This window comes from Staurois parvus, unplaced genomic scaffold, assembly GCF_062004578.1.
Source record: "Staurois parvus isolate SC_StPar_1 unplaced genomic scaffold, SC_StPar_1.0 ptg000061l, whole genome shotgun sequence".
Taxonomy (NCBI): Eukaryota; Metazoa; Chordata; class Amphibia; order Anura; family Ranidae; genus Staurois; species Staurois parvus.
Window position 1 is genome coordinate 8,179,376 of NW_028317857.1, and position 16,159 is coordinate 8,195,534.

Consider the following 16,159-nt stretch of genomic DNA (forward strand, 5'->3'; position numbering starts at 1 on the left):
TATTAATATACAATCTTTATTTTACAAACATTTAATACAACATGTAGCAATATTGCTGGCATCAGAGAACAGAATGGGTTTTCTAAAGAAAGATTAAACATAAGATGAACTCATTCATATGTATGAACAAACACACACATAGAAAGGACAGCACTCAAACCCTTGGACATCTGAGAGCCATGCAATAAAATAAAATATAGCTCACAATTGTGGACATGGAGAATAAGCCCCGTAAAATGACAAGTAGGTATGGGTAGCACGGTACAAAAACAAATTAGCATATAACACTAAAGAGGGTGGATACTGTTGAGTAGTCATGGAGAGGGAGCGTCAACTATAGGCAAAAAGACAGGGACAGACACAAGGCCAGAACTGCTTAAAGTATATAAAATCAATTCGAAACAACATGTAATGCACTCACGAGTAAACTGGATGTTGGGAAGTGAACGCTAGATAAGGTACTTCCCAAAAGTTCAAGTCAGCATGAAGAGAGAAGAGTTTCAGTGCCCTGGCCAGATACATAAGCTGCAGACTGACCTTACAGGCAGACTCCACTCTCCGTCTGTGGAACATAAATCCAGAAAGAACAACCAGGGCTCCATGCTGCAAGAAACAGCCCCATCAGAAGTCATATGATGGAGCATCACTGGCCAGTTCTGATTTGTTTCTAAACAAAGATCTAAGCAGAAGCTGCTTACTTACAGGCTGTCTCTCTCTATTTGAATATCTGTTTGAGGCTGCGCAGAGCAGAGGAGAAAAGAGAAAGAGAAGAGAAACCTCTCTCCTCGTAGGTCCCTTTCACATGGTGGATCTGATCATTGCTGCCTGTCAGTTTTTCAGAAGGACCTGATCGAATGGTCCATTCACCCCTATGGAGAGGCGGGTGTAAATGAACTTGAGTCTATTTCCAACGGCCTATCTCTAGGTCTGATCCGGTCTGCTAAAGAAACACAGGAGGAGATTTATCTTCTTCTGTTTAGGCAGATCAGAGGGGGGGAAACAAACTGCAGAGTCCATTTACTCCCTGCCGCCCATAGAGCCGAGTGGGCTTTGTCCATGTCCCCTCTGCAGAAACTGAGGGGACACAGATATGCAGGGGCGGACTGACAACTCATGGGGCCCCCAGGCAATAGGGGATCATGGGGCCCGTGTCCTTGCCCACACTTAAAAAAGCCTATAAAAAAGATACCAGGGGCATTTCATGGGGCCCCCTACTGACCCCGGGCCCTCGAGCAGTGCCCGAGTGCTCGAATGGTCAGTCTGCCCCTGGTGATATGTCATCCTCCCATTCTACTCTGATCAACACCTAGAATGTAAGCTCCAAGGAGCAGGGCCCTCCTGACCCTCTTGTATTGTATTGTTGCTGTATTGTCTCCCTTTATATTGTAAAGCGCTGAGCAAAATGTTGGCGCTATATAAATCCTGTATAATAATAACAGGGGATCTGAGCGGATCCCTGCTGATCTGGATGGAGTCCGCCCTGTCTGAAAGAAACCTTAATCATTTAGCTTTGTGTATAATTTTTTAAAGTGTGTATACAAGCCTTTTAGATTATTCTGGTAAACACATGAAAAGTGGCCTACAGCTTCCTCTGCTGCATGGAAATATGTTAATATGATATATTCTTATGCAATATTTCAGATTTAAACGGTTCTCCGTTCTATACATAAACAGCTTTATAAACAAAGTAAACATTTAAAAAACACATTTCCAACAATCCTGCCTTGCATTGCAGACTTTTTTAAACACAGACTAAGGCTGACTCAGAACTGAAAAAAAAAGTCATTGACGCAGTTCTAATTCTTGCCCTGGAAAATGTTTGGATGACCAACTAGAAGATGGTACATATTTACTGCATGGTGCTGAACATTCCACAGGAAAGCATTTCAAATTGCTGGGAGCAACATGTATCACAAATTAGCATTGTCATGGCTAGACATAAGCATTTCAGCACACAGAGAACTCCTCTGGATAGGAAACTCCGCAAGTCCTATGACACTGTATCATTTGACTCTATTAGTTCAAATGACTTGTACAAAACATAATAAACAGAACATGAGCTCTATGACTCATATAAAGGATAAAGCCACATTGCCAATTTGAAGCATTCATTTTCTTTCTGCTTTACTGGTAAAGTCGGTTGAGAGTGAGCTGCTAGATCTATTGGCACTGTGAAATTCTTCTAGCTCTCTAAAATAATTAGAGAGACTTGTCATTGCTACAGGCATAGCTTAGGATGGCGTTGTCAGTAAAGGGAAATTAGTACAAGATAATAATATACACAGAGGCATACAGGGCTTTGTGTGACGTGGCCTTTATTTATAAAACACAGTGACTAATTGCAGGATGATGAGCTGGAATCAGCTGACAAAGTTCTTAGTGAGCTCAGTCAATATGCAGCTTGTACTTTGCTGTGATTGTGCAAACTATTAAGGACAGATAAAGCTGAACTCCCTGCAGATATAAATGTAAGGAATTAAAGTGTATGTTACCCCAGCATCTCATATTTCTGATACAGGTATATGTCTGTTGTACCATGTACTTGTTTAAAAAAGTATTGTGTTCTCTTTGCATTGCTTACATTGTGTGAAATTATTGGTGATCTTGCCAGTCCCCCTGCTTTTCTGTTTCAAACTGACCATGCCATAAAAGCACATCCATCCCAGGTGTATAAAATCAAGTGCCTAGGCATGCAGACTGCTTCTACAAACATTTGTGAAAGAATGGGTCGCTCTCAGGAGCTTAGTGAATTCAAGCGTGGTACCGTGATAGGTTGTCACCTGTGCAATCCGTTGCCATCCGTGACATTTCCTGGCTACTAAATATTCCACGGTCAACTGTTAGTGGTATTATAACAAAGTGAAAACAACTGGGAACAACAGCAACTCAGCCACCAAGTGGTAGGCCATATAAAATGACAGAGCGGGGTCAGTGCATGCTGAAGCGCACAGTGCGCAGAAGTCGCCAATTGTTTGCAGAGTCAATAGCTAAAGACCTCCAAACTTCATGTGGCCTTCAGATTAGCACAACAACAGTGCATAGAAAGCTTCATGGAATGGGTTTGCATGATCGAGCAGCTACATCCAAGCCTTACATCACCAAGTGCAATACAAAGTGTCAGATGCAGTGGTGTAAAGCACGCCGCCAATGGACTCTAGAGCAGTAGACATCTGTTCTCTGGAGTGAAGAATCATGCTTTTCTGTCTGGCAATCTGATGGATGTGTCTGGGTTTGGTGGTTGCCAGGAGAACGGTACTTGCCTGACTGCATTGTGCCAAGTGTAAAGTTTGGTGGAGGGGGGGGGGGTTATGGTGTAGGGTTGTTTTTCAGGGGTTGGGCTTGGCCCCTTAGTTCCAGTGAAAGGAATTCTTAAGGCGTCAGCATACCAAGACATTTTTGAATAATTTTATGCTCCCAACTTTGTGGGAACAGTTTGGGGATGGCCCTTTCCTGTTCCAACATGACTGCGCACCAGTGCACAAAGCAAGGTCCATAAAGACATGGATGAGCGAGTTTGGGGTGGAAGAACTTGACTGGCCTGCACAGAATCCTGACCTCAACCCGGTAGAACACCTATGAATTAGAGCAGAGACTGTGAGCCAGGCCTTCTCATCCGAAATCAGTGCCTGACCTCACAAATGCGCTTCTGGAAGAATGGTCAAACATTCCCATAGACACACTCCTAAACCTTGTGGACAGCCTTCCCAAAAGAGGGAAGCTGGTATAGCTGCAAAGAGTGGGCCAAGTCAATACTGAACCCTACGGACTAAGACTGGGATGACAAAAAAGTTAATGTGTGTGTAAAGGCAGGCATCCAAATACTTTTGGCAATATAGTGTGTGTATATATACAGTATATAAACATTTTGCCTTGCATTTCTATTTTAAACTGAATGGGTTGCTTTACAAGGTAAGTATTCATACATACTTTTTTGGCTGTACTGTATTTACCATAGTGGTCTTTTCAGGTTAGTGCATAGGGCAGTAGGGTAAGGGGAAGCACCAAGCCTCACAGTTTACTGACTGTGAGCTTTCAGAACTCCTGAGGACCATCTTAAATCACTTATAAATCTACAGATAGGCACCTTAAGAAGATGACATTTATACTTCACTTTTATCTTTACTTTCACGTGATTTTTTAAAAAGTATTTTTAAAGTATAAAACAGAGTGGAGATGGATTAGAACACTTATTAGCTTTGTATTGCTGTCTGTGCCTCTGTTAGGGAGATTCACCCTTTCTGTCCTGTTTACCATTATCATTGAAAGTGGAACTAAAAGAAAACCCCAATTTTCGCTTGTCCCCAGAAAACTAATAGAGGGGAAATCTTCCAATGGGGACATTAGTTCTGTTGACCTGGAGGACCTCAAGGGATACCCTTAATTTGCAGGGATTATCTCTCACTTCTTGTTTGGCTATGAGACAGAAAGTGAAAGGAAATCTACCCAATAGGACACAGATAGCAAAAAAAGAGGTTATAACATTCCTTAACTCCATCCAAAATGAAAAAAAAAAAAGATTTGACATTCTAGTTTAAATTAGTTTAATTGTGTATGTTGCTTTTTTCTGTTTTGTCCACATGTGGAAATGTGTGGCTAAATTCCCCAGGTGAACTATAGAGGGAATGTGTACAAGGGATGTGGAGGGTCAGAAAATTGACTATATTTCAAGTAATATGAAACCATCTCTTGTTTCTCTTTTTTGTTGGGTGGTACAACTACACAGTAGCTGTAAATATAAAGCAGGCTGCAGACTTCCCCCAACAGCTCAGTCTCTCATTTTATATCACACACGTGATGAACCTTAGTAAAATGGGTGTCATCCTTCAGGTGTGTCAAGGCAGCATGTCTTAGTAGAGCCCCATAAAGAAAATGATGCTCTATACATGTTGTGTAGGTTGTAGATTTAATTAGCTACTCACATGATGTAATAAAGATTGATGAAACCCATTTATCTAATATGACTAATTGGTAATAATTTGTAAAAGGAATAACTTGGATGGATAAAATGGTGGTTTGCTGATGTAAGCAACTACTTTATTAAAGCGGAAACATAGCTGGGCAGATTTTCTAGGGGCCTGTGTCAGTGGTCTTTCATTCACTTCAAACTGGTTTTCCTTTTCCATTCAAGTCTACGCCAATGCAAAACCTGCTTGAAAGAGGGCTAATGCAAAGCAAAATGAGGTCAACTGCAGGCCAAATGCACTTGTCAATTAATTCACAATGATCTCAGAAACAAGACAAAGTGATGTCATCAACATAAACCCAAATCCCATTGACATGGTCCATAAGATGGTTTAGACTCCTTTAAATGTTTTAAATATTCCAAGTGTGTGCAAATTAAAACAGTAAACAGGAATTTGCTTTTTACATAATTGGATAATTGAATTGAATCTTCACTCAATTTATTGTGTGAAGGTTCTCACCTTCTTTACAAAATCAGCTTCAGCATGTTTTTAGTAATACATTTTTTTAGGGGAAGCAACAGGGTTTCTTGCAACCCACTGAAAAAAAAGGAATTTAATAAGGGACAAGTAGGAGTACCAGGACTAACTGGCCTTTAAAGGTTATGAAAAGTCCAATAAAAGTACAATACATTAAAGTCTATTCACTTGGGCAAGCTTATCCATGAGCAGAAGAAGGCTTTGTATGTGCAAACAGGAGAGAAAAAAAGGAAAGCGTCTCTAAGTGCAGTAAGGACTAAATTTATTAAAACCCACCAAGGGGCCACTCACATGTAAAACACAGTGTTAAAGCTCATCTTTAAAAAAAAACACTCATAACAGTAGAAATCATCACCGCATGGTCCGAGCTGTAGTCTTCAGCAGCAGCTCACATGGAGAGCAGCAGTGTCTTTCCTTCTGGAACTACCATGGAACACAATGTGAGTGGAGTGATGTCACAGAGCGAGGGGAGGCAACACATTTTGAAGTATGAGCACTCCTTTGTCAAGCTGGAAGAGCAATAAACAAGAGGCTCAATTTATATAAGAGTCACTGTGAGAGCACAACACCCAGTGGAGCAGCAATTATTATAAAAATACATTAAAAATTCATCAAATACATATAAAACAACTGGAAATCCTAATTATTGCTAGCAAAATGTAAAATTAATAAGTCTTAATGACAACATTAATTGAATAGAGACATAACGCCATTATGCAATAAATGATAATTAAAAATAATAAATAAAATTAAATACATGTCATGGATATTCGGTTCATGTGTACTTACTATGGCTGTATCTATAGTTTCGTACCACAAATAATAATTGGCATTGTACCTGTAAGTAATTGTACAGCAATTTCGTATATAGGAAATTGTTATGTATAAGAGAAACTTTATACGTGTTTGTATATGCCTGAACTACCAGACATATAAGTCTTACGTACTCAAAGGAACCAGCATAAAAATTTTGATCAGATAGGCTGAAAAACCAATGGTGCTACCCTTGTTTGGCTATATAAATCAGCCATAATGCCATAAGCAAAATCCTATAAAAATGCTATAAAAAGAAAATAAAACAGAAATATTTTCCTCTATATGCTAATAGTGGACTCATCTCAGACTAGAAAACATCTGGTACTCCACATCACCCTAAATTATAGGTTGTGAGGGCAATTATAAATCAGTACTAACCTCTATCCCTTCATTCATGCCCCCTGGAGAAAGGCTATCCAGTATATAAATCCAATATGTCTCCCACTGACAGAGCTTGTGGAAATGCTCCACTATAGGAAGACTTCTTGGCATGGCTTCAATTATCCAAATCCCTAGGCCCAGAGTGGATTTATTGTGGTATTCCAAAAAGTGACAAGGAACACTATGCTTATCCTTTACATCCTCAATAAGACAGAGATGTTCGCCAAACCTTTTCTTAAGTGGTCTAATGGTCCTGGCCGCATAGTGTAACCTACACGGAAAGTCAGACAATAGATGTGGAAAATGAATATTATAGGTCTTCCCTTTAACTGAAAAATTTCTGCCCATGTTGCACAAAACTGCAGGTCTTACAAAGTGGTTTCTGACATTGATACATGCCCTTTAATGACAATACGTTCCATTTAGTGGTCTTCTTGAAACTCACCCCTGACCTATTCCCACTCCCCCACCACTCTATGGTACATTAAAACCCTCATAAAATACCTTCCGTTTCTGGGTATGAAGGAGCGTGCAGCTTCTTCATAAGATTCAGTGTTCAGGTTGAGTGACCAGCCACCAAGCCTGTACATTGTCACATGAGAAGGAAGAATGTCATCAACTATGTGTAAACTCCATCCTGTATGCAGTTTACACAAGGTTTAGACTCTCGACTTTGACAGAGTAATTGCACAGTAGGTAGGAAGGAGAGTACTGTATAAGTGAGTTAGTGGTGGGCTTTCAAGGAACTCTGTCATTTTGCCCTAACGCTCAATGTTTTTAAATCAGTTACACTAACTGATAGTAATACATACAGTACGTACATTAAGCTGATCACTTTTATCTTTAAAAATAACAGTAGACCAATGGCATTTCTCCTTCAAATTATGGCCATAAAGCAAGCAATCCAAAATTTCACCTAATAAGCAATATAAAATTGTGTATTCATGCATGTTGATCATTTTAGTAGTAAATGTTTTCTGCAACACACACAGAGAAGGCAACCCAAACTTCAATGTGATGAGTCAGTAATCTGAGTTCTGGCAGTCCTGGAGAGTGATTATCTTGCATTCGTTATTTGGATATGTGCTAGGATTTAAGAACAGAACAGTTACAAATCTCTGTCTATTTCAGTGTCAGCAGAATTTGCACTGGATAGCTCAGCCATGCCTCTCTTGTTTTTCAGTTTGCTCAACCACCATTCATTGTGATTGATTGACTAAACCTCAGTATGCGGGGGTACACAAGCCTAGTTAAGTTTATAACTGTTTCTAATTTCCAGGACAGTCCTGGGTTTTGGAGGTTTGTCCCTCAAAATGTTTGGCTTTGGATATGTCCCTCATTGACTAAAATACCCCAGTTTTCTTGGAATGCTGAAACCAAATCTTATCGGTTTATAGAATATTTCATTACCCTTTGGTGTTAATATTTTCAGTAAATCCTGTACTGAGGGACTGCTAAGGCTGTCATTGCTGAAATCGCCTTGATAATGCCAGTTGTCTGGTGGTCATACTGATGTCATGCTGATCTAGTGCCTTCAATACTTTCTTAGGCTTTGACATGGAATAGCTATGCAACTCAAGAGTTCTGACATCATGGTGACACTGGAATCAGCAAGTCTATTCTTTATGTAAATGAAAGTATTGAAACCTCAGGCAATCAGGCAAATATTATTCTTAGAAGGAGATCACCATAGCAGCCCCCTAATATTTCTCAGTTTCTTATAGGGGGGATATGTCAATACAATATTTGGTCCTGGTATGCAGTTTAGTGATTTGGAATTATTATGGACTGAAGTCTTGCTCTAAATATTTAAAGGATTTGTTGAGTATACATTTAATTTACTGTAGGCTTTTCCCACATTAGGGCCTGTGTCAATGGGCATAGGCAGTGTCAATGGGCATAGGCAGCTTGTTTTCAGGCACATTCGGCTTGCATCTGACATTAATTTAAGATGCTTCCCAAATCATTTGTAGTTCATTGACAGGTTAATTTGACTGGACTTTAAGCCACATCTGCCTGTTTCAAGGATCTATTGACTTGTATGAGATTAGAAGGAGGTTCTGACATAGATAAAAGTCTGCTAATACAGGTCCTAGGTGTCAAACATGCCCAATTAAGAGATAGGCATATCCCAAAAAAATTGCCCTTCCTCTTCGTAATTCCAACCTTTTGGAAAGAACACCAGTCAATGTCTCTCACTATTCAAATACTTCAATACCTGAAATATTGTTCTAGAAATACGTCTGACATTCAGTCTAACAATGTATAAGGCTTGATTCTTTATACACCATCTCAATTGCTGTCCAGAATGTCTGCTGCTGAGCCAGGAACAATTGTGGGCTATAAGTGTATATGTTTTTCCTGTTCCTGCATTGGTTTCTTCTGTGTGATAAGACTTCCTTTTATAGCATACTGGTAGATTTATTGCTCCTAATTAATTTTGATTTAGAGTGTGTGTATTATCATGTTAGGGAAAGGGCATATTTCAATAACTCATTGTTCCTTGCAAAATACTAAAGCTTATTTTGTAGTATCAGATATATATAATAAAAATGAAATTCTCAATTATGTGTGTATTTAACTGTGTGGCACCAACATATTCTACAGTTAAGGGTGACAATTATGCACATATTAATTACAAACGTTCTGCGACTGATCAAGATAGTGATTTGCTTTACTCTGTGCCTTACCTGCATTTTGATAACCATAAAAAATTACTTTATGTTGTATGTTTTCAGGTTTAAAGCGGTAGTAAACCACACTAAAGACGAACAAAAAATGGTCTACTGGGTGGTTTTAGCATAATGTGCTAGTATGCATTGCATACTAGCACATTATGACAGACTTACCTGAAACCGAAGCCCTCCGGTATCATGCTGTCACGGGTCACGGCACTTCTTTCTTCACTCGGTCTTCCTTCTGGGTTTGCGGGCTTCAGCTGTATGAATGGCTGAGCCGTGATAACATCACAGAAGTCACAGCCATGGCATAGAGCTCTGAAGGAATGGCATAGGTATGCCGTTCCTTCAGAGAGCATGCACCGGTGATGTCACCAGCTGCTGCAAAAGTAAATATCTCCTAAATGGCGCACATTTAGGAGACACTTACTGTACCTATAGTTAAGACTTATTATAGGCTTACCTACAGGTGAAAATCAAAGAAGTGGCTTTACTACCACTTTAATGTAACTCTATCTGCAGTTCCTAACAGAGATCACAGAGCCAGTCATGTCAATCTTTACAACCTCAAAAATTGCTTACAGTCTACTGTCCCTCCGTACCAGCCAACCACCTATCATGGTGAACTTGTGTGGAAGTCAATGAACCTACAAATTTTTGGATTGTGGGAAGAATCTGAAGCAATGGGAATAAACCTATGCAAAAAAAAAACATTGATCACATATAAGATCCTTGTGGACAACACCCATGCCACCAGCACCATAAAGCCCAGGTCACTGGCAATATTGTGTTCAGGTCACCAGTACTATTATGCACTGCTATTACGTCTAGGCTACCAGAACTAATATGCCCAGGCTAACAGCATTATTATGTCTAATTCACCAGCGCCAAAATGCTAACTAAAACATACAGCACACCTCACTTAAAACATACTGAAATCCTGTGACAATGCATTTAAAAACTCCTATAACTCTTTTATATTTATCATATTAATGACAATGATATCTTAAAAGCAGGTAAGTTGAAGAAGGGGCTGGAGGTACAAGGCAATATTCAACATTTAGCCCATTGATACATTGATTCAAGGTCAAAATTTTAGTCTTTCCAAGAATAAGTCATGAGCTCATTATATAAGCTGCCTTCACATATGAATGATTTTACCCAATGCTTTATAATGCTTTTTCCTGCTCTTGAACTTTCTAAAGAACTTAGTGATGAATTATGTATGTATGGCTATTTGAAATATATTTCACATTTTTGTTTCTGTATGCTTAGTTAGATAAAAAAAATCCTTTAAGGGAAAAATACAATATGTGAGGGCTTAACTAAACTCCTTTGGGCCCCCATACAAAATGTGAACCAGAATCCTACTGCATCTCCTCATTATTAGAGGAGAACTAGGAGTTGTTTTAAAGAAACCTTGTCATCAGCTTAAAAATGCAGGTATGAGCAAATAAAAAAAATCAAGTGTTAATTTACTTGTAGTGTTTTCTTTCATTCTAGAAGTTATTTTTCTACAAAACTTGACTATTCTAGGAAGTTTAGCACAACCCCCTCTCTGCTTGCACGTCATAGCCCTTTCTTCTTCTGGGAGCAGTGGGAGGTGAAGCTCTGCTCTTTAAAAACACGTACATTTCCCTTGATTGGCTTTAATTATGGTTCATCTGTTTGTTCATTTATTCAGAGATGTGGAGGTGTATATCTATGGTTTATGTTTTCAATTGTAATGTGCTATGACTAAGGTCTGACAGCCAAAACGCGTTAGTGTATTTTATCCTGTACAGACAAAGTAGCTAAAAAAAATTGCCCTGTTTTGGAAGAAACCGCATTGCCAACATCTCCTTCCTGGCTTCCTCTGTGTTCGAGATCTTTGGCCATCCTAAATGCCCTGGCCTGGATGATGTTACTCCCACACAAGTACATGAGGGTTCATTCATCCTTGTACCCAGCAGATGCCAGAACTGCAAAGTTTGCAAGGAGAACAGTAAAAACCACTTATTGCAGAAGAGACGTAGTAAGTCTTTTCTTCAATAAAAAAAATTAATTCTAGCAAATTTTTAAAAGTGTAAGCAAGCAAGTAATCTATGCGTTTTACATTTTATGTAAAGCAAAATCCATTTTCTCTAGTTTTAGATAGAATAGGGAAGGGTTAGATCTCCCACCAGCTTCCTAGTGACTACTTATTCTGGTACAAGTAAGTAATGGGAAACCCAAAATACTGGTCATATTCCTTCTCTGAACTTCAGCAGTGATGCTGATTTCACTACATACATACCATTCCTGGAACTTCCCTCAGCAACAACTGATGAAGTCTATATTTATCAGGTCTTTGGCAGCACTGTTGAAGTGTGAAGCAGCAGTAATCCAATCTATGACACTGATAGGGTAGCATAACTCCTTGCCTAGACACCTCACAAGTACAATCATGGAGTGTAGGTTGTATTGTTTTTTAAGTTTTTATTGAAAGCAAGTCCATATGAAACTTGTATGTCTATATATTCCTGAAACGGTGCAAAATTTAGAAAGTCCAATTGTTTCACCTTCATCTTACCTGGACGTATGTGCTATTGCTTTTAACTAAGAAAAATTAATAATAGCGCCTATGGTCAAAATTATATAACTTACTAATAGTGTACCAGCTGCAAAAAATCACCATATATAAAAAGTGTACCAATAAATAAATAATTTGCGATAGTAAATGTGTATAAATATATAAATATATATAAAGAAATCATCAAATCATAAGTCCAGAAAAAAATATATATATGCCAATACCACAAAAAAATATATAAAAAAAAAAAAAAATAAATATATAAAAAAAACTTTTAAGTGCAAAAAACTTTTGTGCAAAAAAAGTGTCTAAATATGAAAAATTTTACCAAAAAACCTTGATAATATAATGGCAGATCATCCATAAATATATCTTCAGAAACGGAAACTCTGCAACACACCGATCCTCATCGATCGAAATAACAGGATGAAAAACTTTGTAGTTAATCGAAAATCCACTTCTCCAATAGATAAAGGACCACCTTCAAACGTATCCATGGGGGGAAATGCCAAGCACTCGAGAGAAACAGAAAGACTTCATGGTGCAATATTATAAAAACCAATTCCTTTATTAGGTACTCATTGCACTTACTGAAGAGGTGTCCCAGCCGACACCAGCATCAACAGCATAACAGCAATCACATAAACGAGCCTGGCTACTCAGCACATGCGCAGTAGCTGGCAGCCAAAAACGTAATGACGTCACATCAATCAAGCTCCGCCCTACGCGTTTCGTCACCGACGTCCTCACGGAGCGGACGTCCGTGAGGACGTCGATGACGAAACGCGTAGGGCGGAGCTTGATTGATGTGACGTCATTACGTTTTTGGCTGCCAGCTACTGCGCATGTGCTGAGTAGCCAGGCTCGTTTATGTGATTGCTGTTATGCTGTTGATACTGGTGTCGGCTGGGACACCTCTTGAGTAAGTGCAATGAGTATCTAATAAAGGAATTGGTTTTTATAATATTGCACCATGAAGTCTTTCTGTTTCTCTCGAGTGCTGGGCATTTCCCCCCATGGATACGTTTGAAGGTGGTCCTTTATCTATTGGAGAAGTGGATTTTCGATTAACTACAAAGTTTTTCATCCTGTTATTTCGATCGATGAGGATCGGTGTGTTGCAGAGTTTCCGTTTCTGAAGATATATTTATGGATGATCTGCCATTATATTATCAAGGTTTTTTGGTGAAATTTTTCATATTTAGACACTTTTTTTGCACAAAAGTTTTTTGCACTTAAAAGTTTTTTTATATATATATATTTTTTTTTTATATTTTTTTTGTGGTATTGGCATATATATATTTTTTTCTGGACTTATGATTTGATGATTTCTTTATATATATTTATATATTTATACACATTTACTAGCGCAAATTATTTATTTATTGCTTTTAACTGCCAGTTAAAGAGGTCACACTTATTACTGGTACACTTTAATGTGAGTTTAAAGTATATGTTAAGCAACTTTCCTTAGTTTTCTTTACTTTTGGAATGTCCCATTTGGGAGATTTCCTTTCACTTTCTGTCCTTAATGCTGGCCATATACTAGTATATTTTAAGGAGAATATTCCTACCAACATTTGTATGGAAATGCTTTGTACATTCGATAACTGGATGAATGTCGTTAAAAAAATTAACTTGTTTTTATTTGATTTTGGAATGAATGTAATTCTCAAATGAAAACCAAATACACTTTTCAAAATTTGTTAATTCGAGAAAAAGTTTCCACCATGCTCCTTCAAATTTTCTCATTACTGTGATTGAAAACAGATGTCGATTTGACCCCACTAACGATTTAAAAATCAAACGTTCTTAAAATAAAAAAAATTCAAAGGAAAATCTAAACGTTTGGCCCACATTAGACATGGCAGAATATAAGAGGATGGTTCTCAATTTTAGCTGTCACCAGAAAAGATATGCTCGTTGAAAGATTTATTCTCACTTTCTGGGCCAGTGTACAATTTAAAGCAAAACTCCAACCAAATAAAAATAATTGCCTATTAAGAATAAAAATCAATATACTCTTTTGTTTCAACATTCACCTTCAATACAGAGATTTCCACACAGTACTGCTGCTGGATGTCCTCAGTCTGATGGCCAGTATCATTCAACCCGCTTTCTCTGAGCTCAGGCCATTCTGGACCCATCTCATCCTGTGACTGGACAGTGAAAGGAGAAGCAGCGCAGTGATAAGCTCATCTCTCTGTCACTCCGCTTTCACCTCCTTTTAGCATGCTTCTTCTCAGTACATTCATTGATTGGCTCTTTGTGCTGCTTCTTCCTCTCATACTCCAGCCCTGCTGTACAGGGAGTGCAATAGACACACTTCTTCCTTAAAATACATTTAAGGATGTATTAATGATTACAGAGCTGATATTATTTGTGAGCACTGTGTGGGACTCAAAAGCATAGGACAAATGGCAGTGGCATGAGAATAGCTGATGATGTCAGCTTTGTCAGGATGGAAAGGTCTAACATCACGGCTTATGATGTCAGGCTTACATCATCAATCACAGGCATGCTTCCATAAAAAGGGTTTTCCCCTAGTGTGATGCAGAACACCCATTTGAAAGGTATCAGGTGCCATCTATGGGTAAACTATAAAGGTTTTGGGGCAACTTTTTAAATTTTTTATAAGTTTTAAAACCCATGCTTTGTGTTTTGTTATACAAAATCTCTATATCACAAATAAACATTTGATACTGGGAGTACCCATGACTCCATAGAACATTATTGGTTTTCTAAAGAGAAGATACAGCAAAAACCTTGTCTTTCAGATTGCCTTATGCGAACTGAAACTGTTTACTGCTGGCACAGTGGCAAACAAGTCACTAGTTAGATACATTCAGTCTGCATGTAATTTTCAGCTTGGGTATTGAGCTCTGTAAATAACATTTTTTTTCCAATAAAGCATGTAGGCAGGTATTGGGCTGCAGTTTATTTGCTCACTTCAAGGTGGCACTTTGCAGTTTCTTTAGATTGGCAGGAGACCACCGGGGACTACTTTGTCCCCTATTATGGGCTCCAGGCAGCCACATTTGGCAGGTTTGCATCTCCTATTGGATGCTGGAATCTTCACACAGAAGTGCTTAAATAGCAGGTTCTTCATCGTTCAGCATGCTGATAGGAGAAAGTCATGGAGAGAGCCCAACTGGTTAGGGAGAATGTACGAGTATTGTTAGGGAGAGGCACCTGACAAGGAGAGAGAGAGTAGGTTTCCCCTTACAGAGTGTCTTTCCTGCCAGATTCTTGAATCTGTCTCCCACCAACAGCCTGATAACTGAAAGGATTCTGGGGATCACAGGATGAACCAATAATCTAATACCTCCTCCAAATGAGGTGCTCTTCAGTCATTCTGTGGTCTTGAAGTTTCTGTTATATCACTTTTGAAAAAGTGGCTTGTATGTTTTACTCCTCCCAGTTCTTGGGTACACTGGTTAAGCCCCGCCTGCAAGCAGCTAAGTATAGCCCGGTAAACACAATGAAAAGAAGCCTAGAGCTACATCTGCTGGCTGTTAATATGAAATATTCATACATGTCAAATTTAACTTTTGCCTTCCCTGGTTCTTCATTTCTCCCCTCATTAACATGTTAATTGGATTGCATTTATTTCATACTTTATTTTTAGCCTATTGATGCCATCACTGAGTCTCTGTGCTTCTCTATGAAATGCAAGTAGATCATGGTGGTAAGGGCCAGCAGGGTGCTGTACATAGCTTCCTGAAAAGATCACAGTACCCATCCCTCTGACCTCCTCTCGAGAGCCCTCAGCCCATCCAAACTAACAGCCAAATGTAATGCCGAACCTTCATGATTAAAAAAAAATGACACTCCAATTAACAAAAGTGGCAGGCCAAGGAGAGTAAGGCTCAGGTAGAAAGAAATAAGATGATGATGGATGTCCTCCATCCAGGAAATGAACTGGCTCTTTGTGACTTGCTACAGCTTCTAATGCACACCATGAGAAGGTCACAGTGTGCAGTAAAGTCATAGTAAGCAGTTTCCGTACAGAAGAGGAGCATGTTCAACTGTGCAGGACCAAAGGCTTTCAAGCTGAATTTGAGGAAATATGCATATGGAAGTTGTTTTACCCGCCAAAGTATTTGCATTTTGTCTATCTAGTCCTGAGATTTATGCAGCCTCTTCACCCCACAGCCAAGTGTGGCAGGACAGGAGACCTGATCTTTTCTGCTGCAGTTGAGTAACACTTACAGGTTTTGTCCCTCCCCCAGCCTCTGATTGGACAGTGGAAGGAGAAGCAGCAGACTGATAAGCTCATGTCTCTGTTACCT

General features: G+C 39.0%; 1 long non-coding RNA gene across 2 annotated transcripts in view; it reads right to left on the reverse strand.

The window, feature by feature from the left end:
- Positions 1-5,682: 5,682 nt before the first annotated feature.
- Positions 5,683-16,159, reverse strand: part of LOC149469749 (uncharacterized) — a 113,925-nt gene continuing 103,448 nt past the window's right edge. For both annotated transcript variants that reach the window (XR_016311525.1, XR_016311524.1), the window contains exon 4: positions 5,683-5,950. This is a non-coding gene — a long non-coding RNA (uncharacterized LOC149469749). The remainder of the gene's footprint in view (positions 5,951-16,159) is intronic.